Genomic DNA, 14,018 nt, shown 5'->3' on the forward strand with positions numbered 1-14,018 from the left:
CTGTGTCTGAGGAGGATGTGCGGAAGTGCTTCAGGAAGGTGTACGCACGCAAAGCTACTGGTCCGGATGGGATTCCCGGCCGCGTCCTCAAGTCATGCGCGGCTCAGCTGGCTGGAGTGTTCACGCACATCTTCAACCTTTCCCTCTCTCTGTCTGTAGTCCCAGCCTGCTTCAAAATGGCCACCATCGTCCCTGTACCCAAATCCTCCACCATCTCCTCATTGAACGACTGGCGACCTGTAGCCCTGACCCCCATCGTGAGCAAATGCTTCGAGAAGCTGGTCAGGGACTTCATCTGCTCTGCACTACCCGACTCACTGGACCCTCTACAGTTCGCATACCGCCACAACAGGTCCACTGATGATGCCATAGCCCTGACACTACATACTGCCCTGTCACACCTGGAGAAGAGAGACACGTATGTGAGAATGCTGTTTGTAGATTACAGCTCAGCATTCAATACCATCGTTCCCTCGAACATGGACAGGAAACTGCAGGATCTAGGACTGAGCAGCTCCCTCTGCAGCTGGATCCTTAGCTTCCTGTCTGACAGACGCCAAGTGGTCAGACTGGGCAGCATCACCTCATCCCCCATCACACTGAACACTGGTGCTCCACAGGGGTGTGTACTGAGCCCTCTCCTATACTCACTCTACACCTACGACTGCACGGCCACTAACAACTCCAACATCATTGTGAAGTTTGCGGACGACACTACAGTGGTGGGTCTTATCACCAATGGTGATGAGACGGCTTACAGGGAGGAGGTCAGCGCCCTGACCCACTGGTGTCAAGACAACCATCTCACCCTCAACGTCGCAAAGACAAAGGAGTTGATAGTGGACTTCCGGAGGTGCAGAGAAGTACACACCCCCATCACCATCAACGGCGCTGCTGTGGAGAGAGTGAGCAGCTTCCGGTTCCTTGGTGTACATCTGGCTGAGGATCTTACGTGGTCAGTACACACAAACAAAACAGTGAAGAAGGCGCAGCAGCGCCTCTTCTTTCTCAGGAGACTGAAAAGATTCGGCATGAGCCCCCGCATCCTCAGGACCTTCTATCACTGTGCCATTGAGAGCATCCTCACTGGATGCATCACCACCTGGTATGGCAACAGCACCACCTACAACTGCAAAGTTCTCCAGCGAGTAGTGCGGCGCTCTGAACGAATAATTGGAGGTGAGCTTCCCTCCCTCCAAGACATCTACAGGAAGCGCTGCCTGAGGAAAGCGGGGAGGATCATCAAGGACTCCAGTCACCCCAGCCATAAACTGTTCAGACTACTTCCATCAGGAAGGAGGTTCTGCAGCATCCGGTCCCGTACCAGCAGACTGAGAGACAGCTTCTTCCATCAGGCCATCAGACTGCTGAACACGTCATAGACACTCAGCTTCACTACTGGAACTTCAACATTATGCACTCCATACTGTACAGTAATGCCACTGTTTTGCACATGTCTCAACTCTGTATATTTTTTATATATTTTATTTATTGTTTACTCTATTTAATTTGTAAAATATGTGTACACACACACACACACACACACGTAGAAAAATATTTAGTATACACATCCAGAAATGCATATACTATTATATATTCTACATATATTTATTAGTTCAGATGTAGCCATTCTTGTATTTTGCTTGTTTACATTATTGTATTTTGCACAACTCTGTTGCTTGTGAAGCTCGCACACAAGAATTTCACTCACATGTACTGTACCAATGTACCTGCACATGTGATGTGACATTAAAAGTGATTTGATTTGATTTGATTTGATTTGATTTGATTTGACAAGACAACAGACACCCAGGTTAAGTTTATTCTCCACCTCTCCTATGTCTCTCCCCCACCTGCAGAGTGGACTCCTGCAAGAATGGAACAACCTCCCCGCCAGTTGAAGAGCCCCCCAGTTAGTCCGATGCACAAAAGGCCCCTTGCTCCAGGGCTAAGCCCCCGTGCACCCACCCGCTCACAACCTCGGTGACACACCGACAAGGACCGAAGCCCCCAAGACCCAGCCAGAGCCCCAGCACGGAGGCGAAGCACCCCCGAACCCCAAACCTCCCACGCCTGCCCCGGATCCACTCAGGGGGAATGACCCATAGTGTTTTATCTAGGGGTCTAGATTTATGCCTGTAGTGCACTGCCGTGTAAATAATTTGCATTTACTGAATATGTACTGACTGAGTACCACTGTTCAAAAGTTGAATAAAGAAACAAACTAATTTTTGCCTCTTTTTTTTTTATTGAAGCCACCTTATAGAACATCACATCAGTTACAATGTAGAATCCATGTCATTTATAGTTTACAAATGACAAAATGTTTACACAAAATCATGAGTGTTTACATGATATCCCCCACTACTATCATTACTTTATTTACTGTATCTTTTGAAAAAATACAGCAATTTTAACAGCACAATACTTAAGAATATTTAACAGGAGCAGGTTTCATTTTTCCCTGTTTTTATTACCACACTGTTCACCAAAACGCAGCAAACCTTCACCATCTTATCCAGAAGGGTCACCTCTTCACTCTCACATGGAAGAAGTAATCTGATTGGCATGGTGGTATGTTTGAAGCAGGTCCCTTGTGTAGCGCTGGAACCCAGTCATGATGTTTCATACATTTCATAGGCTGGTTTGCTGCAATAATGCCAAATAATTAGCAACTCTATAAATAGAAGGTAGTTCTGCAAAATCACTCAGTAGGATGTTTGTACTAATTTGTTATGACCTCAGAGCGCATCGAAAATAAAACTAATAGGCTATAAAGAGTGATATGAACATATTTAGAACTTACCGGAATGAAAATGTCTGGAGCACCAACAGATATTTGGAGATGGAAGAGAACTGCACGTCAGCTCGTCTCACAGCTGCTATCCAGGCTATGTTATATTCTGGTCTCATTCACGACAGACTCCAGAATATCTATTTCCTACCCAACGGGGTAGTAAGTTTTATTAACAAGTCATGTGACTCAGATTGGTCCTCTGCCATGTACAACAGCAACATACAGCCTAACAATCCTTACTTGTGTGACACTCTAAAACGTCCGTGCAGCAACACAATCTATTGTGGAACAAAACATCTTGCAAACAATAATTCACATTATTACAGGCTAGACACCTTCGTTTGGTAACATTGATACACGAGCTGCCTCATGTTGCTTCCAGGTTGGGAAAGCCATTGAAAACCATTTTCAACCTTATTCTCTTGCCGGTCGTGCTCCCTTTTCACTTGCGCTAGACCCCCAAAATGGTGGATCGGGCCAAAATCCTTTCCACGCACACCCCTGTGGCATCACGCTCCAAAGCCCTATATAACTACATTTAAATTACATGTTGTTGTTTTTCTTTGTTTATTTTCTCTCTTACAGACAAAATGATATGCCGGTGTACTTTCACTGCCCTGTCTGCAACATGACAGTCATACAGCGTAGGGATATGGCAAGTCAATTATTGTCATGTCAGCATTCAGGACTGCTCCTGCTGAACTCTCCGTGGAGCCTGGTCTCCCTCTCGATGTCTTGTCTCCAGCATCTAAACCATTTTCTGAATATTCGGTAGAACATACATGTGCTCTACCCTCTGTGCTAAATGAAACTGCGGCTTGTGGAAAGTCCATGGAAATGAAACGCCCTCACTGTGGTCTTAGTCTTCTTACAAAAAAACTTCAAGGCTCACATGAGGAGGAGGCATTCAAACAGGTCAATAGATGTTTGCCTGGCCTGTCATCTGCTGTGTTTTTTTGTAGAGGGACTTCTTTTTCTTTGTTTTTCAGTTTGCAGAGGACATGGAGATCTTTTTAAATGTGCTAACGAGCAGAGACTACAACGATAAAGCGATAGATCTTTCAGCCCAATTCTACTTTTTCTGCATAATCCATCATACAAAATGTAATCAAATGGAAAAGTCTCTTTTTAAAACTTGTTTTATTAGTTTTAACCTTTTAACTTTATGCATCAAGCAAAAATTTAATTATATGCAACATTCTCTGACTGGAAGAAATTTGTTTAATATTTAAACCTATTTTCTGCACATTCCAGCACATAAAATAAAATCTTTTTTTGTGTTTACACTCAGTCTTTCAAATAGATGCAAGTAAAACACAGCAGAAAATAAATAAAGTCAAAGACTAGCGGTCCTGTTGCTCTATAATCACCTGTAAAGCAGGAGTGGGGTAGGCGGAGGTTTATCCTGGTGCAGGTGTACCGCAGCGGTCAGTGGAAGAATCCGCGAGTTTCTCTGTGAATTTCCCATTAAGTGGTAGCGCACTCAGTGCTTGCTCGGAAGTTTAGGGTTTTTTTTCGCTGAAAAAGAAGTTTTCTTCTGTGGGATTATAATATTATTTTATGCCATGTTATACCCCTAATTAAAGATTGTGAATTATTATGTAGTTTTAGTTTGCATTATTCTCCTGAATTAGAAGAAGGTGGTAACTATTGCATTTGTTAAACTGATTTGCATTACATTAGACTGCTGATTTATTGTGAATGAATGATATTGCTTTATGATGCATTATACTGCTGAGTTATAAGAAATACTGTTTGCAGAAAGTCATCGCCTTATTTGTCTGAGTAGAAGAGAACAGAACATGCTGGAGTTTTCTGCCCCATCTCAGCAGGAGCAGATAAACAGGGAGCCAAGGTCGTAGCTTAGGCGCTGTGTGAGAGAAAGAATGTGAATGTTTAGGCTTTTATGATTAGGTGGGGGCCACTAGAGGCTATAAGAGTTTGATCAATGCTCCACCATTTCGAGATCTAATGCTGTCTGCGTACAGTGTCCATCTCCCACGCGTGTGATCATTAAAATCATCGTTTGACTCAACCCAGCCGGACCAGTGTTGTTATTGTGGTTTTTCCTCTTGTATCCATCCCCAATATTTGAATCCGTAACACTTCCCACGCACAACGGACACTAATGTTTTTGTCACTTTTTATGGAATCAAACTTAAAATAAGGTCAGTACTTCCACACTTTAAACGCTGCACGCTCATACCCTCTCCCACACTGCTATATGATCCACTGTTGATCTGCACACAGCTGTTGTCATGAACGTCGCACTTGCTTACGTCACTGTCGTGAGACATTCTCGCAAAAAAATTACGGTTTTAGTAACGCAGTAACGCAGCGTTCCTACGGGAAAGTAACGGTAATCTAATTACCGTTTTTGTAATAGTAATCCCTTACTTTACTAGTTACTTGAAAAAAGTAATCAGATTACAGTAACGCGTTACAAGTAACGTGTTACTGCCCATCTCTGCAGTTAACCATCTTGGGAAAGAGCAATACAAAACATTCTATTTAAGGCCTGTGACATCAAGATTCAGTTAAACAACAATTATAACTAAACAATTTGAGGTAATGTTAGTTTCTATTAACATTGAATTAGGTTACTGAATTGGCAAACACCTTCCTATTAACATTACCCATTTTACCCCAATAACTAAAGAATTTAGCACTTGCAGGTCAAAACCTTTATTCAAGAGACGCAAAAATAACATTGATACAGTGACTGTCAAAAATTACAGCACTGATCATACTGTGACATCTTGGTTCAAAACAGCAAACTTAGAAATATTCAACGTTCTTTACTTCAACCGAATGAAACTGAAAATACCATATCCACATATGGGATATTTAGACTGTATAACTGTTCACGCTACATCTCTTCACTAGTAAAAGAAAGAAAAATACAAACAGAAATTGAAAAATGCTGCCAAACAGACAAACAGAGAACTTGTACAGAGCAACAGGAAAAACAAACAACAACAACAAAAAAAACCCCCAGCCCTGTCACGTTATCCAGATCTTGAAGAACTACTATACCCTCGATGATGATGCCAACATCATAAAAGTCATTGCCTGGCGCATCCTCTGGAGACAGATGTTCATTGTGGTTTTCTCAATCTGTGCAGTGGCCACAGTCAAGTCCTGGTTAAACACAAAACATTTCTTTAAGATTCCTTTTTAAACTCTCTAAACCAATGCAAGCAACATAGTAAATAGTAGTGATGGGACGTTCTGTATCGAGGCTTCGGAGCGTGTGTCGAGTAATGGAGGGGGCGTTTCCGCGAAGCGCGTATCGAGGCTTGCTTCATTTATGGGAGGAGCTGAAAATGATGACGTCCGAAGCCTCGCTGCCCGGCTGTACCACGTGACTGGTTCATGAAGTGGTTCGAACTTTGCCGCGAGATATGACAGCGATATAAACCCCTCAGACTTCATTCAAAAATGTGGGTGTTTGATGGAGAGTTGCGGTTAGTGAGAGTTTGGAGACAGTTTGGAGGTTTATGAGAGTGAAGAGAGAAAGTCAGGAGAGAATGGAGCCAGCTAAGAAGAGGAGGATGTCCTCCCCTGTGTGAGAACATTTTGATCTTATTCCTCCCAACAAGGTATGTAAATTTCTACAGAAGATGTATTTTCATGATACTGATGGTGCAATACAATTTATGTTGAGCTGTCTTGACTTTTGTACAAGGTGAAGTGTTTGCTATGTGCCAGGGAGCTGGGATATAACAGCAACACCTCATCCATGCTTAGGCACTACAGAGCTTTGCATGAGAATAAGGGAACACCGATTGTGGAGCAAGACCAGGTGAGCCATCAAATGCAATGATAATATAGCATGCAGTAATGTTACTAAATGATATAACAATATTATACAACTGTTATAAGTTACGTGTGTGATATTTATATTTGTGCTTTATCTTTATTGTCTTTCCTCAGGAGAACAATCTCAAATAGATGAAGACCTGGTCAGCATGGTGATTGAGGACTCCCAGCCATTTAGCATTGTGGAGGACAAAGGATTCAAAAGATTTGTTAAATCATTAAATCCCAGCTATGTTCTCCCCACTAAAAAGGTCATAAAAGCAGTGAAAATTTAGTTTTTACAGAATAAAATGTGAACAGGCAGGACTGAGGCTCAAAGCCTCAGTGTGTAGCTGTCCATACCTCAACGTTACAAAAGCACAACCACTGTCCACACCCCAACCACACCTCACCTCACAGTAAATGATCATTTCCATTTCAAGCATTTCCAAATAATCATTTTCCATACTGCCAGTATAAATATACACAGTATACTGCCATCACTACAATATACATGTTTTACACACTCCTTTTGTTGTTGACATTTACAGGCTGTGTGCAAAATGCCACACTCTTCAAATTCATGCCAGCTATTATTTTTACGTCCAGTAGGTGTCCTGCTAGAGCAAATGAAGCTTCATGAAGCTTCGCGTTGGGGTGAACCAATTGGATGAAAAGCTTCAGTGCTTCATGGGGCTTCATCTGCCCATCACTAGTAAATAGCTATAGCCAAAGAGTGGCCTGCCATGCTGCCATTCATGGTCTAACAGAGTTTCTAAGAGAGAGTGAAAAACATAATAATTTAAAATGCTTTACATTAGTTTTTGTTAGAAAGACACCGGCCCATCAGAAATCCAGGTTATGTCACTCAGAAGATGTTAGAATTTAGACTTTCAGCCTCACAATTTGGTTAGCTGTTGGTCAGTTGGTCATTTTTTTTTCAAACAAAAGCTAATGTAAATATTGGTGGGATTTTCCTTTGTTCACTAGAATGACAAATTTAAAGTTTTTTCACACTGATGTGACCCCTAATACAGGGTGGGGGTGGGGCCTCAAGGGCCGGTGGCTGACTTCACTACCAGGCCTCATGTGAACTTCAAATTATTAAAGACGACTACTGGTCCTAACCAGTCCAATGAGGATCAAGTGGATAACTAAATGCATTTTTAAATGTTGCAAAGCCACAATCTACTCATAAAACACTCACCATGAACTCCTGCACCAAGATGTTGCAATTGTCTTTCACACACATGTGGAGCACTTTGATGAGGGCCTCCCTTCGAGCATCAATGTCATCCTTAAGTATAACAAAGAAAACAGAGATTTTTGAACTTTTTAGTAGCACATAAGACTTTTTCCACAAACAAGCTGAAGAGATGGATTTTTTTAATAAACCCATATTGTTAAAAAACCCCACTTAGAACCAAATTTATTTATCAGCTGCATGAATAATAAAAAAACACAATTTCGTTTTAGCTGTCAAAGTCGATTTAACTGAAGTTACGTGTTTCCGGTTACTGTGGAAGTCACGTGTTTCCGGTTAGTGTGAAGTCGCAATATGACGCTTCCCGGTGGTTGCAGCCAGACGCTCTTGAAAAAAGGGGGCGATCCACAGCCGCTCACTTTCTGACTACCAGTTTGTCTAAGGACATTACCTTGTGACGTAGGTGGGTAGTGTCCTTATGAGCATCCTTCCCCTGAATTCAGACACAGCAAATGTTCTGATCCCATAGGAGCGCTATCTGCGCTAATTTTGAAATAACGCACCACGTGATTACGTTGCGCAGCTTAGTCACGTGGCCGCACAGCAAAAAAAATCGCTGCAGAGCTGGGTAAAGGGGGCGGAGCAAAGTGCGTGTGCAGGAGAGGAGTCGAGCAGAGACTGCTGCTTTTTCGTGAAACGGGAGTAAAGTAGTAAACTTACAGGAACATATACAACTACCTACTTTTCAATCGATACCTGCATCGATCTGCCCACCGTTGTCTCTTGGATTGTAGCTTAATCACAGAGTTCTCTCGTTTGTGAGCTCATCTAAAGGTAAGCACGGAGCTAACTTTGATGTGGTTTTAGTTTATGTTGAGTTTTTCTCTAGTGAGAATAATAGATTGCTTACTATACATTGAAGTTAGAGAGACTGTAGCGTTTGTGATTGCTTGCAATATTCTAATATGGCGGTTGCTAGAGGGTAAGAGTACATATAGAAAAAATTATCTTGGAATATGAACAAAAGAATGGAGTGCAGGGCAAGAGAACAGCCAACCCCCACCCCAGGACATGAAGCCACGGGTAGAGCCAGGGGGAGGGTAATCAGCTTTTCTTCTGACAATGCTGTCTGTCTCTTCTCGTCTTGTTGAGAGCTCAGTGGATCTGAGTTCGACTACTCCGCCTATGCTGCACTGTCGATCCACTGAGCGCAGCACACGCTAGCAAGACAGAAGCTAAGCTTGTTGCAACCAATGACTGTGTCACTACCCGATCCGTACCGGAAACCCGATCGGTACTAGTGATGGGTCGTTCGTGAACGAAATGGCTCTTAGAACCGCCTCTTTGACGTGAACGACGCGAGCCGGCTCCTTATCGCGAGTCGTCACATGGTTTTTTTTTTCCTTTCTCTCAACCTCTCTCTAGCACTTTTTTTCGCTTCACTCCGCACGCGAGCTGTGTGCTTTACGCTGGGAAGAGGGGGGAGGGGCGGTAGTTACACTCAGCACAGGAACAGAGCCAGAGGGAGAGAAAGAGAGCCAGGGACAACAACGTCACATTAGAAAGGTATAGTAATCATCCACAACTATTTTCAGTTGCAGATGATAAAGGATTCAGAAAGTTTATTCATGCAGGTCCATATGACAGAGAATGTGCATGTTCTTTTAGTTTTCATATTTTAATTTATATTTAATTGTGTTGTGGTTTGCAGTGTTTTGTGTTGTTTTACTTTAAATTTGTAAAAGGAAAAAACTGAAAATTTAATTAGTTAAAAGTTGAAATGTGAATAGTTGATTTTTGTATTATATGATTTATTTATTACATTTTATGTGGAGTGAATAAATAAAAGTATATTTACGGTGGCCCCTAGAGACAAAGCACGTACAAACTTCAAATCACGTACGAACTCTGATGCACGTACAAACTCCAAAACACGTAAAAACACGTACAAACTCCGAAGCACGTAAAAACTCAAAACACGTACAAAAGACAACAGAAGTGCTCCAGGATGCTAGGTGCAGTGTTGAGCTTTTGTTACCTAGTGGCTACACAAGCCAGCAAGTACCAACGACCGGATTTGGTGTGTGGTAGTAACAGGTAAATGAACATTGTTTTTAAATTATTTGAATATATATGAGTGCCTGTGTATAAATACACAAGCAATACACATATGCTTTCATGCTTTCAATTGTGTAATTTAAGTGATCTAGTAGCTCTGCTTTGGAAGTTCAGTTCATGCTAGAAATGTGTTTTGGAGTTTGTACGTGTTTTGTCTCTAGGGGCCACCGCATATATTTATATATAAACATATATAAATAAATCGGGTTTCCGGTACGGATCGGGTAGTGACAGACTGTATAAAACATGGGACGACACGACAGCTCCCCAAAAACGAAGCCAAAATGTCTCTACCGACCCCTGGTGTCTGGCTGCAGTATAGGTCATAAACCCCGCCTCCTCCATGTTAGCGGATGGGACTGGGGTCAGACTATAATAAATTTATTCTCCTCAGATAATTTTTTTCCAAAGATTCTTTCTTTTGTTTTCAATAGTTCTCATCACGCTGATTGATGTCCAAGGGGTCTCCTCTCCCATAAGTCTGATTCTAATTCCTACCGCGGTGATGTTAAATTGGGGTGAAACGTCATCATTACAGCTTTGACTGGCAGCTGCAGTCACGGAGAAACTTGCGTATCTCTGTTCGGGAATAGCAGATAGAGCGAAGGCTCTGAGAGGAGGGCCAGCGTTTACGCTACGAAAACATGACCGAGTGTTTTAACCTGACAGCCTGAGGTGTTCTTCAGTAAACTGGACTACCCGACAGAAGGACCCGAGGCCCTGCTGCACTTTTTCGGTAAGTTAAACGTGTTTGTAAGCTAATCCGTAACTACCGTCCTTAGCTCGGTCCTGAGACCTAGCTAGCTAAGATGAGGACTCGGCTGTCAGGGTTCGTTTAGCTAACCCATGCAGGTGAATGAATTTACCCTGACTAAAGAAATCAAGAGAAACGCTCCGGGCTGCTCAGTCACTAATTACTGTTACTGTACTTTTATTACAAGTATTATACTGTAAAAGCAACAGGCTGCATCCTGCTTCAGCTCCTGTGCAGAGCTGATTATTAAATATGTGCAAACAACAGCATGTTTTCAGTTTCTTGCCACATCTGTAAAGACAGTAACTTTTTTTGAAAAAAAAAAAAAAAAGCTTGTACCTAGAGCTGGGCGATAGAACGATAACGATATGTATCGCGATATAACTTTTTCTCGATAGAAAAATTAAACTATCGCGATAGACCTCGCCGCTCTTGTCCTCTTAAAAAAAAAAAAAAAAAAAAAAGAGGTCAGCCAATCCAAATTAAGTAGCGCAGAGCCGAACCAATCACAGCCGCAGCGTCACGTCACGTGACTTGTTACGTACAGCACAAGTGCCAAGCCGCACATGTGTGTTTGTTTGGGAAGCAGCCAGCCACCGTACCGCCCGGGTAATGGAGGAAATGAGTGTGCCGACTAGAAAAATCAACCGAGCGTGACCGAAGGTTACCGAAAAGAAAACAGATGAAGGTTCCAATGCCGGAGAGATTGTCGAACGGAAGAGCCATAGAAGTTCCGTAGTGTGAAGGTATTTCGGCTATTTCAAGTCTGACAAAAAACAGAGTAGCGTGCACTGTAAATTGTGCCGAAAGCAAGTCTGGAAATACAATAAACTGGTGCATGCGCTACATCCACACGTACCCGGGTATTTTTGAAAACGCAGATTTTTCTATGCGTTTGCACCTTTCGTCCACACGTAAACAGCGTTTTTGGTCACTGAAAACTTTTTGAAAGATTTTTGAAAACTCAGTTTTTGCATTTACGTGTGGACTAGAAAAACGGAGAAAACGCAGCGTCAAAGGTGTGTGCATTTTTTGACGTCACACTGTGCGCCACGTTATTGTTTCGGTGAAATGAATTTCTACAATACTGTTAATTCTACTCTCTGCAGTGTTTAAATGCTTACATATACACACAGTTACTGTCCCTCCACACATACGACTCAGTTCTGCTTCTATGCCCCAGCTTTGTTTACTTTTTCCCACCGAGGCATCTATACTTCTGATTGGCCAACATTTCTGCACGGTTAGGAATCTAGCGCCACCTGCTGCTTTGGCATGTTCATAGCAGCATTTTCCTTCATTTCTGCCTTTATGTGTGGACGGGATTATTTTTTAAAACGAAAACGGAAAATCTCCGTTTTCAAAAATACGTGTGGACGTAGCCTCAGTCTCTGACTGGAAGCGCTAATTCGTCATTCGGCTTTTGTCAGACTAAAGTAACTGTTAAAACTGTTTGAAAAGCTCAGCTATACAACAAGGAGAGATTGAGAATTTCCTTTTAGTTCTCAGTTTATTTGATATTGACAAAAGTTAGTTTGTTTTACAGAAGAACAGACAAAATTGACTAAGATTTATTTTTAGAATTAATATTTTGTTTCTAAGTGGAATTGACAATTTAGTAGTCTGTTTCGTTTGTTCTATTTTGAAACTTAAACGCTTTAGCGGCTGCCTTTTGTGTAGTTTGTAATATTTGCCTTTATTTATCTGAAAAAGTCTCATGTTCCTTAAGTACATCTACCCTGTTGAACTTATTATGGGAAACAAATATTTAAATAAAAACAAGCTGCTGATTATTTCACATTTTACTTGTGAGCAACGGCACATTTAAATCTTACAAATATAGTTATTTGGCTCATATCGTGATAGATATCGTTATCGCCTGAAATGAAAAAAACATATCGTGATATGAAAAAATCTCATATCGCCCAGCTCTACTTGTACCTTGAAGCTCCTCATTACTCAGGAACTATGGATTAAAGTACTGTAGTGTACTGTAATACTGGAAAAAATGTAAGAGAACAACTTCAGATCCTGAGTGTGTGAGGACAGAAGAATCAGCTTTATTTCAATTTTGAGGGATAAAATTTATATTTGAGTTTGATGGTTCTGTTGTCTTTGTGATTACAGGAGCTGCCCTTAGATTCAGACCTTAGCACCACCCAGTGACAGCAGACAGATCATCCAACATGTTAACTGCAAAATGAACTGATCAAAACAGTACAAAGGTTAAAGTACCACATGTGCTGTAGTGAAAGCTGCAGCTGTTTTATTGATAAAGTTAAAGATAAAAAACCTAAAGGATTAATCACTCATGTAACTGTGTCACTATATATCAGCATTAACAGGACCTCAGTTTGGTGTTTCACAAAGCTGCTGATCTCAGACCTGCACAGCTTCCGTTTTAAACGCTTGATGTACTCAGCTGCACGAAGAGCACGTTTGAGTTTCTCTAACACAATTAAATAAAACCTGATGAAGGTCAAAGGTCGTCACTTGTTTGTTGAGCTACAAACAGTTTTTTTGCAGATAGTGTGTTATTTACCATAAAGTGATGCAGAGTTATTCATACCAGAGTAACCAGAGAGGATCATATATTCTTAAATATATAACTTTCTACAGGACTAAATATAATATCTTTATGTAAAAGTCCGGAGCCTCTGGGGAGTATCTGAGTATTTATAACATTACACAAACCAAATGTCTCCATCACAGTGTTCATGAAACGCTGGGTTTATCCATCTTCTGGGGCGGGCCTACAGAGGAGCTCTCAAGGTTTCCCTGTGAGGGAGCTGCTGGTGAAGATCATGAGTCCTGCTTGATCAATGCGATGAGCTTCAGTGTTCCTGGTGTTTCTTAAATGAAGCCTCTTTCAGTGGGTCAACAGAACTTCTGGCACAGGACAGCTGTGATGAAAGAAAGGGAAGAAGTTTCTCCAAACCTCTGGACCCAGAAACCCAGCTTGGTCCTGATGGTCTCCCTCACTAGTTTCTCTCCAGGGTGAATGTAGCTGTTATACATAATACGGATTATTATTAAATGAAAAAAAAACACATTAGACTACACTACTGAAACCTTCGGCTGCTGTTTTTAAAGTTTCCATGTTACCAGGCTGTAGACTAGAGATTTAAACAGTTTCAGATCGATTACACTCAGTCTTAAATGTTAAAATCTCAAAGGACAGCATTATATTTTTGATATTAACAGTAACTCTGGGCCTCTGTAGAGTGTGCAGATGATCTCATCGCTGTCTAAAAATGGTTAAAAAAACTAAGGAGTGCTGATCCTTCAATAACACAGACTATTAGAGTAACAGGTGTGTAGCATCGCTAACTAGCTAGCAACAA

General features: G+C 41.6%; 1 protein-coding gene and 1 long non-coding RNA gene across 3 annotated transcripts in view; one reads left to right on the top strand and one right to left on the bottom strand.

Annotated features, from left to right (window-relative positions):
• LOC113010548 (uncharacterized) overlaps window positions 1–14,018 on the top strand; it is a 75,694-nt gene that overhangs the window by 43,659 nt on the left and 18,017 nt on the right. Inside the window, exon 1 of one of the 2 annotated variants that reach the window (XM_080299102.1) lies at window positions 8,498–8,636. The exons of the other annotated variant lie outside the window; for it this stretch is intronic. The gene's annotated coding sequence lies outside the window, so the exon portion shown is untranslated. Of the gene's footprint in view, window positions 1–8,497; window positions 8,637–14,018 lie in introns of those variants that run through there. 2 annotated transcript variants of the gene reach the window in all.
• Window positions 5,467–8,387, bottom strand: LOC145425779 (uncharacterized). Its single transcript, XR_013906518.1, has 3 exons — window positions 8,254–8,387; window positions 7,806–7,895; window positions 5,467–5,938 (listed from the first exon to the last, which is right to left on the bottom strand). It is a non-coding gene; the product is annotated as an uncharacterized LOC145425779 (long non-coding RNA).

Source organism: Astatotilapia calliptera, chromosome 3, assembly GCF_964374335.1.
Source record: "Astatotilapia calliptera chromosome 3, fAstCal68.1, whole genome shotgun sequence".
Classification (NCBI taxonomy): domain Eukaryota; kingdom Metazoa; phylum Chordata; class Actinopteri; order Cichliformes; family Cichlidae; genus Astatotilapia; species Astatotilapia calliptera.